The sequence below is a fragment of the Heterodontus francisci genome, chromosome 22 (genome assembly GCF_036365525.1).
Source record: "Heterodontus francisci isolate sHetFra1 chromosome 22, sHetFra1.hap1, whole genome shotgun sequence".
NCBI lineage: Eukaryota > Metazoa > Chordata > Chondrichthyes > Heterodontiformes > Heterodontidae > Heterodontus > Heterodontus francisci.
The window spans coordinates 30,383,134-30,396,721 of NC_090392.1; positions in this window are offsets into that span (position 1 = coordinate 30,383,134).

Genomic DNA, 13,588 nt, shown 5'->3' on the forward strand with positions numbered 1-13,588 from the left:
GGTCATTGGTACAGGAAGATCACCTGCAAGAAAATTGGGATGATAGTTTTCCTGGTACAGGAAGATCAACTGCCAGCAAATTATGACGTTTGTGTCACATGTACAGGATGATCACCTGTCAGTAAATTGGGATGATTGCGTCTCCGGTGCAGGAAGATCACCTATCCATAAATTGGAATGTTTCTGTTACTGGTAAAGGAAGGTCACCTGTCAGTAAATTGGGATGTTTGTGTCACTGGGACAGGAAGGTCACCAGTCATTAAATTGGGATGTTTGTGTCACTGGTGCAGGAAGAACACCTGCCACTAAATTGAGATGTTTGGTCACTGGTACAGGAAGATCACCTGTCAGAAAATTGGGATGATTCTTTTCCTGGTACAGGAAGATCAACTGTCAGTAAATTGGGATGTTTGTGTTTCTGGTGCAGGAAGGTCACCTGTCAGTAAATTGGGATGTTAGTGTTTCTGGTGCAGGAAGGTCACCTGTCAGTAAATTGGGATGTTTGTGTTACTGGTAAAGGAAGGTCACCTGTCAGTAAATTGGGATGTTTGTGTTCACGGTAAAGGATGATCACCTGTCAGTAAATTGGGATGTTTGTGTTCACGGTGAAGGAAGATCACCTGTCATTAAATTGGGATGTTTGTGTTACTGGTACAGGAAGGTCACCAGTCAGTAAATTGGGATGTTTGTGTTTCTGGTGCAGGAAGGTCACCTGTCAGTAAATTGGGATGTTTGTGTTTCTGGTGCAGGAAGGTCACCTGTCAGTAAATTGCGATGGATGACATACTGGTAAGGGAAGGTCACGTGTCAGTAAATTGGGATGTTTCTGTCTCTGGATCAGGAAGATCACCTATCTGTAAATTGGGATGTTTGTGTCTCTGGTAATGGAAGGTTACCTGTCATTAAATTTGAATGTTTGTGTTACTGGACCAGGAAGATCAGCTGCCAGAAAATTGGGTTGATTGTGTCTCTGGTACAGGAAGGTCTCCTGTCATGAAATTGGGATGTGTGTGTCTCTGGAACAGGAAGATCACCTGTCAGTAAATTGGGATGTTTGTGTCACTTGTACAGGAAGATCACCTGTCAGTAAATTGTGATGTTTGTGATACTGGTAAAGGAATGTCAACTGTCAGTAAATTAGGATGTATGAGATACTGGTAAGGGAAGGTCACCTGTCAGTAAATTGGGATGTTTGTGTCTCTGGTACAGGAAGGTCTCCTGTCATTAAATTTGAATGTTTGTGTTACTGGTAAAGGAAGTTCACCTGCCAGAAAATTGGGTTGATTGTGTCTCTGGTACAGGAAGGTCTCCTGTCATGAAATTGGGATGTTTGTGTCTCTGGAACAGGAAGATCACCTGTCAGTAAATTGGGATGTTTGTGTCACTGGTACAGGAAGATCACCTGTCAGTAAATTGGGATATTTGTATCACCCGTACAGGAAGGTCACCTGTCAGCAAAATTGGGATGTTTGTGTCACTGGTACAGGTAGACCACTTGTCAGTAAATTGGGATGATTGTGCCACTGGTACAGGAGGATGACCTGTCAGTCAATTGCGATGTTTGTGTCTTTGGAACAGCAAGGTCACCTGTCAGTAAATTGGGATGTTTGTGTCACCCGTACAGGAAGGTAACCTGTCAGTAAATTGGGATGTTTGTGTCACCCATACAGGAAGGTCACCTGTCAGTAAATTGGGATGTTTGTGTCACTGTTTAGGGATGAGCACCTGTCAGTAAATTGGGATGTTTGTCTCTCTGTTTAGGGATGATCACCTGTCAGTAAAGTGGGATGTTTATGTTACTGGTAAAAGAAGGTCACATGTCAGTAAATTGGGATTTTGTGGCTCTGGAACAGGAAGATCACCTGTCAGTAAATTGGGATGTTTGTGTGTCTGGAAAAGGAAGATCACCAGTCAGTAAATTGGGATGTTTGTGTTTCTGGTAAAGGAAGGTCACCTGTCAGTAAATTGGGATGTTTGTGTAACTGGTACAGGAAGGTCACCTGTCAGTAAATTGGGATGTTTGTGTCTCTGGAACAGGAAGATCACCTGTCAGTACATTGGGATGATTGTGTTGCTGGTAAAGGAAGATCACCTGTCAGTAAATTGGAATGTTTCTGTCTCTGGTACAGAAAGGTCTCCTGTCAGTAAATTGGGATGTTTGTGTGTCTGGAAAAGGAAGATCACCTGTCAGTAAATTGGGATGTATGAGATACTGATAAGGGAAGGTCACCTGTCAGTAAATTGGGATGTTTGTGTCTCTGGAACAGGAAGATCACCTGTCAGTAAATTGGGAAGTTAGTGTCTCTGGAACAGGAAGATCACCTGTCTGTAAATTGGGATGTTTGTGTCTCTGGTAATGGACGGTTTCCTGTCAGTAGAATTAGAATTTTTTTTTTAGAATTAGAACATTCCAGCGCAGTACAGGTCCTTCGGCCCTCGATGTTGCGCTGACCTATGAAACCATCTGGCCGACACTATTCCATTTTCATCCATATGTCTATCCAATGACCACTTAAATGCCCTTAAAGTTGGCGAGTCTACTACTGTTGAAGGCAGGGCGTTCCACGGCCCTACTACTCTCTGAGTATAGAAACTACCTCTAACATCTGTCCTATATCTATCACCCCTCAACTTAAAGCTATGTCCCCTCGTATTAGCCATCAGCATCCGAGGAAAAAGACTCTCACTATCCACCCTATCTAACCCTCTGATTATCTTATATGTCTCGATTAAGTCACCTCTCCTCCTCCTTCTCTCCAACGAAAACAACCTCAAGTCCCTCAGCCTTTCATCGTAAGATCTTCCCTCCATACCAGGCAACATCCGAGTAAATCTCCTCTGCACCCTTTCCAAAGCTTCCACATCCTTTCTATAATGCGGTGACCAGAACTGCACACAATACTCCAGGTGCGGTCTCACCAGAGTTTACCAGGGTACTGGTAAAGGAAGATCTCCTGTCAGTAAATTGAGATGTTTATGTTACTGGTTAAGGATGGTCAACTGTCAGTAAATTTTGATGTTTCTATTCCTGATAAAGGAAGGTCTCCTGTCATTAAATTGGGATGTGTGTGTCTCTGTTTAGGGATGATCACCTGTCAGTAAATTGGGATGTTTGTGTCTCTGGAACTGGAAGATCACCTGTCAGTAAATTGGGATTTTGTGTCACTGGTACAAGAAGATCACCTGTCAGTAAATTGGGATGTTTGTGTCTCTGGTACAGAAAGGTCTCCTGTCAATAAATTGGGTTGTTTGTGTTACTCGTAAATGAAGGTCACCTGTCAGTAAATTGGGATGTTCCTGTTACTGGAACAGGATGATCACCTGTCAGTAAATTGGGATGATTGTGTCACTGGTGCAGGAAGATCCTCTGTCATTAAATTGGGACGTTTGTGTTACTGGTACAGGAAGGTCACCTGTCAGTAAATTGGGATGCTGGTGTCACTGGTACAGGATGGTCACCAGTCAGTAAATTGGGGTGATTGTGTTACTGGTGCGGGAAGATCACCTGTCAGAAAATTGGGGTGTATGTGTTATCGGTGCAGGAACATCGCCTGTCAGTAAATGGGAACATTTGTGTCACTGGTAGAGGAAGATCACCTGTCAGTAAATTGGGATGTTTGTGTTTCCTGGACAGGAAGGTCACCTGTCAGGCAATTGGGATGCTGGTGTCATGGTGCAGGAAGATCACCTGTCAGTAAATTGGGATGTTAGTGTCAATGGTGCAGGAAGGTCACCTGCATGCAAGTTGATTTGTTAGTGCCTCTGGTACAGGATGGTCATCTGCCTGGAAACTGGGATGTTTCTGTTCGTGGTACAGGAAGATCATTTGTCGGTAAATTGGGATGTTTGTGTCACTGGTACAGGAAGATCACCGATAAGTAAATTGGGATGATAGTTTTCCTGGTACTGTAAGGTCACCTGTCAGTAAATTGGGACGTTTGTGTCACTGGTACAGGAAGATCACCTGTCAGTAAATTGGGATGTTTGTGTCTCTGGTACAGGAAGAGCACCTGCCAGTAAATTGGGATGTATGAGATATTGGTAAGGGAAGTTCACCTGTCATTAAATTGGGATGTTTCTGTCTCTGGTACAGAAAGGTCTCCTGTCAATAAATTGGGTTGTTTGTGTTACTCGTAAATGAAGGTCACCTGTCAGTAAATTGGGATGTTTGTGTTACTGGAACAGGAAGGTTAGCTGTCAGTAAATTGGGATTTTGTGTCTCTGGAAAAGTACGATCACCTGTCAGTAAATTGGGATGTTTGTGCCACATGTACAGGAAGATCACCTGTCAGTAAATTGGGGTGTATGTTTTATTGGTGCAGGAACATCACTTGTCAATAAATTGGGATGATTGTGTCACTGTTAGAGGAAGATCACCTGTCAGTAAATTGGGACGTTTGTGTCACTGGTGCAGGATGATCACCTGTCAGTTAATTGGAATGTTTGTGTCACTGGTACAGGAAGATCATCTGTCAGTAAATTGGGATGCTGATGTCACTGGTACAGTAAGATCACCTGTCAGTAAATTGGGACGTTTGTGTTACTGGTACAGTAAGATCACCTGTCAGTAAATTGGGACGTTTGTGTTACTGGTACAGGAAGGTCACCCGTCAGTAAATTGGGATGTTTGTGTTACTGGTACAGGAAGGTCACCAGTCAGTAAATTGGGATGCTGATGTCACTGGTACAGGAAGGTCACCAGTCAGTAAATTGGGATGCTGATGTCACTGGTACAGGAAGGTCACCAGTCAGTAAATTGGGATGTTCGTGTCTCTGGAACTGGAAGATCACCTGTCAGTAAATTGGGATGTTTGTGTTACTGGAACAGGAAGGTCACCTGTCAGTAAATTTGGATGTTTGTGTTCACGGTAAAGGAATGTCACCTGTCAGTAAATTGGGATGTTTGTGCCACATGTACAGGAAGGTCACCTGTCAGTTAATTGGGATGATTGTGTAACAGGTACAGGAAGTTCATACATCAGTTAATTGGGATGTTTGTGTTCCTGGGACAGCAAGATAACCCGTCGGTATATTGGGATGTTTGTTTACTTGTTACAGGAAGATCACATGTCACTAAATTCTGAGATTTGTGTCTCTGGTACAGGAATGTCACCTGTCAGTAAATTGGGGTGTATGTGTTATTGGTGCAGGAACATCACTTGTCAATAAATTGGGATGATTGTGTCACTGGTAGGGGAAGATCACCTGTCAGTAAATTGGGATGATTATGTCACTGGTGCAGGATGATCACCTGTCAGTAAATTGGGATGATAGTTTTCCTGGTACTGTAAGGTCACCTGTCAGTAAATTGGGACGTTTGTGTCACTGGTACAGGAAGATCACCTGTCAGTAAATTGGGATGTTTGTGTCTCTGGTACAGGAAGAGCACCTGCCAGTAAATTGGGATGTATGAGATATTGGTAAGGGAAGTTCACCTGTCATTAAATTGGGATGTTTCTGTCTCTGGTACAGAAAGGTCTCCTGTCAATAAATTGGGTTGTTTGTGTTACTCGTAAATGAAGGTCACCTGTCAGTAAATTGGGATGTTTGTGTTACTGGAACAGGAAGGTTAGCTGTCAGTAAATTGGGATTTTGTGTCTCTGGAAAAGTACGATCACCTGTCAGTAAATTGGGATGTTTGTGCCACATGTACAGGAAGATCACCTGTCAGTAAATTGGGGTGTATGTTTTATTGGTGCAGGAACATCACTTGTCAATAAATTGGGATGATTGTGTCACTGTTAGAGGAAGATCACCTGTCAGTAAATTGGGACGTTTGTGTCACTGGTGCAGGATGATCACCTGTCAGTTAATTGGAATGTTTGTGTCACTGGTACAGGAAGATCATCTGTCAGTAAATTGGGATGCTGATGTCACTGGTACAGTAAGATCACCTGTCAGTAAATTGGGACGTTTGTGTTACTGGTACAGTAAGATCACCTGTCAGTAAATTGGGACGTTTGTGTTACTGGTACAGGAAGGTCACCCGTCAGTAAATTGGGATGTTTGTGTTACTGGTACAGGAAGGTCACCAGTCAGTAAATTGGGATGCTGATGTCACTGGTACAGGAAGGTCACCAGTCAGTAAATTGGGATGCTGATGTCACTGGTACAAGAAGGTCACCAGTCAGTAAATTGGGATGTTCGTGTCTCTGGAACTGGAAGATCACCTGTCAGTAAATTGGGATGTTCGTGTCTCTGGAACTGGAAGATCACCTGTCAGTAAATTGGGATGTTTGTGTTACTGGAACAGGAAGGTCACCTGTCAGTAAATTTGGATGTTTGTGTTCACGGTAAAGGAATGTCACCTGTCAGTAAATTGGGATGTTTGTGCCACATGTACAGGAAGGTCACCTGTCAGTTAATTGGGATGATTGTGTAACAGGTACAGGAAGTTCATACATCAGTTAATTGGGATGTTTGTGTTCCTGGGACAGCAAGATAACCCGTCGGTATATTGGGATGTTTGTTTACTTGTTACAGGAAGATCACATGTCACTAAATTCTGAGATTTGTGTCTCTGGTACAGGAATGTCACCTGTCAGTAAATTGGGGTGTATGTGTTATTGGTGCAGGAACATCACTTGTCAATAAATTGGGATGATTGTGTCACTGGTAGAGGAAGATCACCTGTCAGTAAATTGGGATGATTATGTCACTGGTGCAGGATGATCACCTGTCAGTAAATTGGGATGATAGTTTTCCTGGTACTGTAAGGTCACCTGTCAGTAAATTGGGACGTTTGTGTCACTGGTACAGGAAGATCACCTGTCAGTAAATTGGGATGTTTGTGTCTCTGGTACAGGAAGAGCACCTGCCAGTAAATTGGGATGTATGAGATATTGGTAAGGGAAGTTCACCTGTCATTAAATTGGGATGTTTCTGTCTCTGGTACAGAAAGGTCTCCTGTCAATAAATTGGGATGTTTGTGTTACTCGTAAATGAAGGTCACCTGTCAGTAAATTGGGATGTTTGTGTTACTGGAACAGGAAGGTTAGCTGTCAGTAAATTGGGATTTTGTGTCTCTGGAAAAGTACGATCACCTGTCAGTAAATTGGGATGTTTGTGCCACATGTACAGGAAGATCACCTGTCAGTAAATTGGGGTGTATGTTTTATTGGTGCAGGAACATCACTTGTCAATAAATTGGGATGATTGTGTCACTGTTAGAGGAAGATCACCTGTCAGTAAATTGGGACGTTTGTGTCACTGGTGCAGGATGATCACCTGTCAGTTAATTGGAATGTTTGTGTCACTGGTACAGGAAGATCATCTGTCAGTAAATTGGGATGCTGATGTCACTGGTACAGTAAGATCACCTGTCAGTAAATTGGGACGTTTGTGTTACTGGTACAGTAAGATCACCTGTCAGTAAATTGGGACGTTTGTGTTACTGGTACAGGAAGGTCATCCGTCAGTAAATTGGGATGTTTGTGTTACTGGTACAGGAAGGTCACCAGTCAGTAAATTGGGATGCTGATGTCACTGGTACAGGAAGGTCACCAGTCAGTAAATTGGGATGCTGATGTCACTGGTACAGGAAGGTCACCAGTCAGTAAATTGGGATGTTCGTGTCTCTGGAACTGGAAGATCACCTGTCAGTAAATTGGGATTTTGTGTCTCTGGAAAAGTATGATCACCTGTCAGTAAATTGGGATGTTTGTGTTACTGGAACAGGAAGGTCACCTGTCAGTAAATTTGGATGTTTGTGTTCACGGTAAAGGAATGTCACCTGTCAGTAAATTGGGATGTTTGTGCCACATGTACAGGAAGGTCACCTGTCAGTTAATTGGGATGATTGTGTAACAGGTACAGGAAGTTCATACATCAGTTAATTGGGATGTTTGTGTTCCTGGGACAGCAAGATAACCCGTCGGTATATTGGGATGTTTGTTTACTTGTTACAGGAAGATCACATGTCACTAAATTCTGAGATTTGTGTCTCTGGTACAGGAATGTCACCTGTCAGTAAATTGGGGTGTATGTGTTATTGGTGCAGGAACATCACTTGTCAATAAATTGGGATGATTGTGTCACTGGTAGAGGAAGATCACCTGTCAGTAAATTGGGATGATTATGTCACTGGTGCAGGATGATCACCTGTCAGTAAATTGGGATGATTGTGTCACTGGTGCAGGATGATCACCTGTCATTAAATTGGGATGATTGTGTCACTGGTGCAGGATGATCACCTGTCAGTAAATTGGGATGATTGTGTCACTGGTGCAGGATGATCACCTGTCAGTAAATTGGGATGATTGTGTCACTGGTGCAGGAAGATCATCTGTCAGTAAATTGGGATGCTGGTGTCACTGGTACAGGATGGTCACCAGTCAGTAAATTGGGGTGATTGTGTTACTGGTGCGGGAAGATCACCTGTCAGAAAATTGGGGTGTATGTGTTATCGGTGCAGGAACATTGCTTGTCAGTAAATGGGAACATTTGTGTCACTGGTAGAGGAAGATCATCTGTCAGTATTTTGGGGTGATTGTGTTATCGGTACAGGAACATCGCCTGTCAGTAAATTGGAATGTTTTTGTCACTGGTCTCGGAAGGTCACCTGTCAGTAAATTGGGAAGTTTATGTTACTGGTAGAGGAAGATCACCTGTCAGTAAATTGGGATGTTTGTGTTTCCTGTGCAGGAAGGTCACCTGTCAGGCAATTGGGATGCTGGTGTCATGGTGCAGGAAGATCACCTGTCAGTAAATTGGGATTTAGTGTCAATGGTGCAGGAAGGTCACCTGCATGTAAGTTGTTTTGTATGTGCCTCTGGTACAGGATGGTCATCTGCCGGTAAATTGGGATGTTTCTGTTCGTGGTACAGGAAGATCAGCTGTCGGTAAACAGGGATGTTTGTGTCACTGGTACAGGAAGATCACCGATAAGTAAATTGGGATGATAGTTTTCCTGGTACAGGAAGGTCACTTGTCAGTAAATTGGGACGTTTGTGTCACTGGTACAAGAAGATCACCTGTCAGTAAATTGGGATGTTAGTGTCTCTGGTACAGGAAGGTCTCCTGTCAATAAATTGGGTTGTTTGTGTTACTCGTAAATGAAGGTCACCTGTCAGTAAATTGGGATGTTTGTGTTACTGGAACAGGAAGGTCACCTGTCAGTAAATTGGGATTTTGTGTCTCTGGAAAAGTACGATCACCTGTCAGTAAATTGGGATGTTTGTGCCACATGTCCAGGAAGATCACCTGTCAGTAAATTGGGGTGTATGTTTTATTGGTGCAGGAACATCACTTGTCAATAAATTGGGATGATTGTGTCACTGGTACAGGAAGGTCACCTGTCAGTAAATTGGGACGTTTGTGTTGCTGGTACAGGAAGGTCACCAGTCAGTAAATTGGGATGTTTGTGTTACTGGTACAGGAAGGTCACCAGTCAGTAAATTGGGATGCTGATGTCACTGGTACAGGAAGGTCACCTGTCAGTAAATTGGGATGCTGATGTCACTGGTACAGGAAGGTCACCAGTCAGTAAATTGGGATGCTGATGTCACTGGTACAGGAAGGTCACCAGTCAGTAAATTGGGACGTTTGTGTTGCTGGTACAGGAAGGTCACCAGTCAGTATATTGGGATGCTGATGTCACTGGTACAGGAAGGTCACCAGTCAGTATATTGGGATGCTGATGTCACTGGTACAGGAAGGTCATCTGTCAGTAAATTGGGATGCTGATGTCACTGGTACAGGAAGGTCATCTGTCAGTAAATTGGGATGCTGATGTCACTGGTACAGGAAGGTCATCTGTCAGTAAATTGGGATGCTGATGTCACTGGTACAGGAAGGTCATCTGCCAGTAAATTGGGATGCTGATGTCACTGGTACAGGAAGGTCACCTGTCAGTAAATTGGGATGCTGATGTCACTGGTACAGGAAGGTCATCTGTCAGTAAATTGGGATTTTGTGTCTCTGGAAAAGAAAGGTCACCTGTCAGTAAATTGGGATGTTTGTGTTCACGGTAAAGGAATGTCACCTGTCAGTAAATTGGGATGTTTGTGTTCGCGGTAAAGGAATGTCACCTGTCAGTAAATTGGGATTTCGTGTCTCTGGAAAAGTACGATCACCTGTCAGTAAATTGGGATGTTTGTGCCACATGTACAGGAAGGTCACCTGTCAGTTAATTGGGATGATTGTGTTAATGGTACAGGAAGTTCATATATCAGTAAATTGGGATGTTTGTGTTCCTGGGACAGCAAGGTAACCTGTCGGTATATTGGGATGTTTGTTTACTTGTTACAGGAAGATCACAAGTCACTAAATTCTGAGATTTGTGTCTCTGGTACAGGAATGTCACCTGTCAGTAAGTTGGGGTGTATGTGTTATTGGTGCAGGAACATCACTTGTCAATAAATTGGGATGATTGTGTCACTGGTCGAGGAAGATCACCTGTCAGTAAATTGGGATGATTGTGTCACTGGTGCAGGATGATCACCTGTCAGTAAATTGGGATGATTGTGTCACTAGTGCAGGAAGATCATCTGTCAGTAAATTGGGACGTTTGCGTTACTGGTACAGGAAGGTCACCTGTCAGTAAATTGGGATGCTGGTGTCACTGTTACAGGATGGTCACCAGTCAGTAAATCGGGTGATTGTGTTACTGGTGCGGGAAGATCACCTGTCAGAAAATTGGGGTGTAATGTATTATCGGTGCAGGAACATCGCCTGTCAGTAAATGGGAACATTTGTGTCACTGGTAGAGGAAGATCATCTGTCAGTAAATTGTGGTTATTGTGTTATCGGTACAGGAACATCGCTTGTCAGTAAATTGGAATGTTTTTGTCACTGGTCTCGGAAGATCACCTGTCAGTAAATTGGGAAGTTTATGTTACTGGTAGAGGAAGATCACCTGTCAGGAAATTGGGATGTTTGTGTTTCCTGTACAGGAAGGTCACCTGTCAGGCAATTGGGATGTTTGTGTTTCCTGTACAGGAAGGTCACCTGTCAGTTAATTGGGATTTTGTGTCTCTGGAAAAGTACGATCACCTGTCAGTTAATTGGGATGATTGTGTTACAGGTACAGGAAGTTCATATCTCAGTAAATTGGGATGTTTGTGTTCCTGGGACAGCAAGGTACCCTGTCGGTATATTGGGATGTTTGTTTACTTGTTACAGGAAGATCACAAGTCACTAAATTCTGAGATTTGTTTCTCTGGTACAGGAATGTCACCTGTCAGCAAATTGGGGTGTATGTGTTATTGGTGCAGGAACATCACTTGTCAATAAATTGGGATGATTGTGTCACTGGTCGAGGAAGATCACCTGTCAGTAAATTGGGATGATTGTGTCACTGGTGCAGGATGATCACCTGTCAGTAAATTGGGATGATTGTGTCACTGGTGCAGGATGATCACCTGTCACTAAATTGGGATGATTGTGTCACTGGTGCAGGATGATCATCTGTCAGTAAATTGGAATGTTTGTGTCACTGGTACAGGAAGATCACCTGTCAGTAAATTGGGATGCTGATGTCACTGGTACAGTAAGATCACCTGTCTTAAATTGGGACGTTTGTCTTACTGGTACAGTAAGATCACCTGTCAGTAAATTGGGATGCTGATGTCACTGGTACAGTAAGATCACCTGTCCTAAATTGGGACGTTTGTGTGACTGGTGCAGGAAGATCATCTGTCAGTAAATTGGGATGATTGTGTCACTGGTACAGGAAGATCACCTGTCAGTAAATTGGGATGCTGATGTCACTGGTACAGTAAGATCATCTGTCAGTAAATTGGGATGATTGTGTCACTGGTGCAGGATGATCACCTGTCAGTAAATTGGGATGATTGTGTCACTGGTGCAGGATGATCACCTGTCAGTAAATTGGGATGATTGTGTCACTGGTGCAGGATGATCACCTGTCAGTAAATTGGAATGTTTGTGTCACTGGTACAGGAAGATCACCTGTCAGTAAATTGGGATGCTGATGTCACTGGTACAGTCAGATCACCTGTCTTAAATTGGGACGTTTGTGTTACTGGTACAGGAAGGTCACCAGTCAGTAAATTGGGATGTTTGTGTTACTGGTACAGGAAGGTCACCAGTCAGTATATTGGGATGCTGATGTCACTGGTACAGGAAGGTCACCAGTCAGTAAATTGGGATGTTCGTGTCTCTGGAACTGGAAGATCACCTGTCAGTAAATTGGGATGTTTGTGTTCACGGTAAAGGAATGTCATCTGTCAGTAAATTCGGATTTTGTGTCTCTGGAAAAGTACGATCACCTGTCAGTAAATTGGGATGTTTGTGTTACTGGAACAGGAAGGTCACCTGTCAGTAAATTTGGATGTTTGTGTTCACGGTAAAGGAATGTCACCTGTCAGTAAATTGGGATTTTGTGTCTCTGGAAAAGTACGATCACCTGTCAGTAAATTGGGATGTTTGTGCCACATGTACAGGAAGGTCACCTGTCATTTAATTGGGATGATTGTGTTACAGGTACAGGAAGTTCAGATATCAGTAAATTGGGATGTTTGTGTTCCTGGGACAGCAAGGTAACCTTTCGGTATATTGGGATGTTTGTTTACTTGTTGCAGGAAGATCACAAGTCACTAAATTCTGAGATTTGTGTCTCTGGTACAGGAATATCACCTGTCAGTAAATTGGGGTGTCTGTGTTATTGGTGCAGGAACATCACTTGTCAATAAATTGGGATGATTGTGTCACTGTTAGAGGAAGATCACCTGTCAGTAAATTGGGACGTTTGTGTCACTGGTGCAGGATGATCACCTGTCAGTTAATTGGAATGTTTGTGTCACTGGTACAGGAAGATCATCTGTCAGTAAATTGGGATGCTGATGTCACTGGTACAGTAAGATCACCTGTCAGTAAATTGGGACGTTTGTGTTACTGGTACAGTAAGATCACCTGTCAGTAAATTGGGACGTTTGTGTTACTGGTACAGGAAGGTCACCCGTCAGTAAATTGGGATGTTTGTGTTACTGGTACAGGAAGGTCACCAGTCAGTAAATTGGGATGCTGATGTCACTGGTACAGGAAGGTCACCAGTCAGTAAATTGGGATGCTGATGTCACTGGTACAGGAAGGTCACCAGTCAGTAAATTGGGATGTTCGTGTCTCTGGAACTGGAAGATCACCTGTCAGTAAATTGGGATTTTGTGTCTCTGGAAAAGTATGATCACCTGTCAGTAAATTGGGATGTTTGTGTTACTGGAACAGGAAGGTCACCTGTCAGTAAATTTGGATGTTTGTGTTCACGGTAAAGGAATGTCACCTGTCAGTAAATTGGGATGTTTGTGCCACATGTACAGGAAGGTCACCAGTCAGTAAATAGGGATGATTGTGTAACAGGTACAGGAAGTTCATACATCAGTTAATTGGGATGTTTGTGTTCCTGGGACAGCAAGATAACCCGTCGGTATATTGGGATGTTTGTTTACTTGTTACAGGAAGATCACATGTCACTAAATTCTGAGATTTGTGTCTCTGGTACAGGAATGTCACCTGTCAGTAAATTGGGGTGTATGTGTTATTGGTGCAGGAACATCACTTGTCAATAAATTGGGATGATTGTGTCACTGGTAGAGGAAGATCACCTGTCAGTAAATTGGGATGATTATGT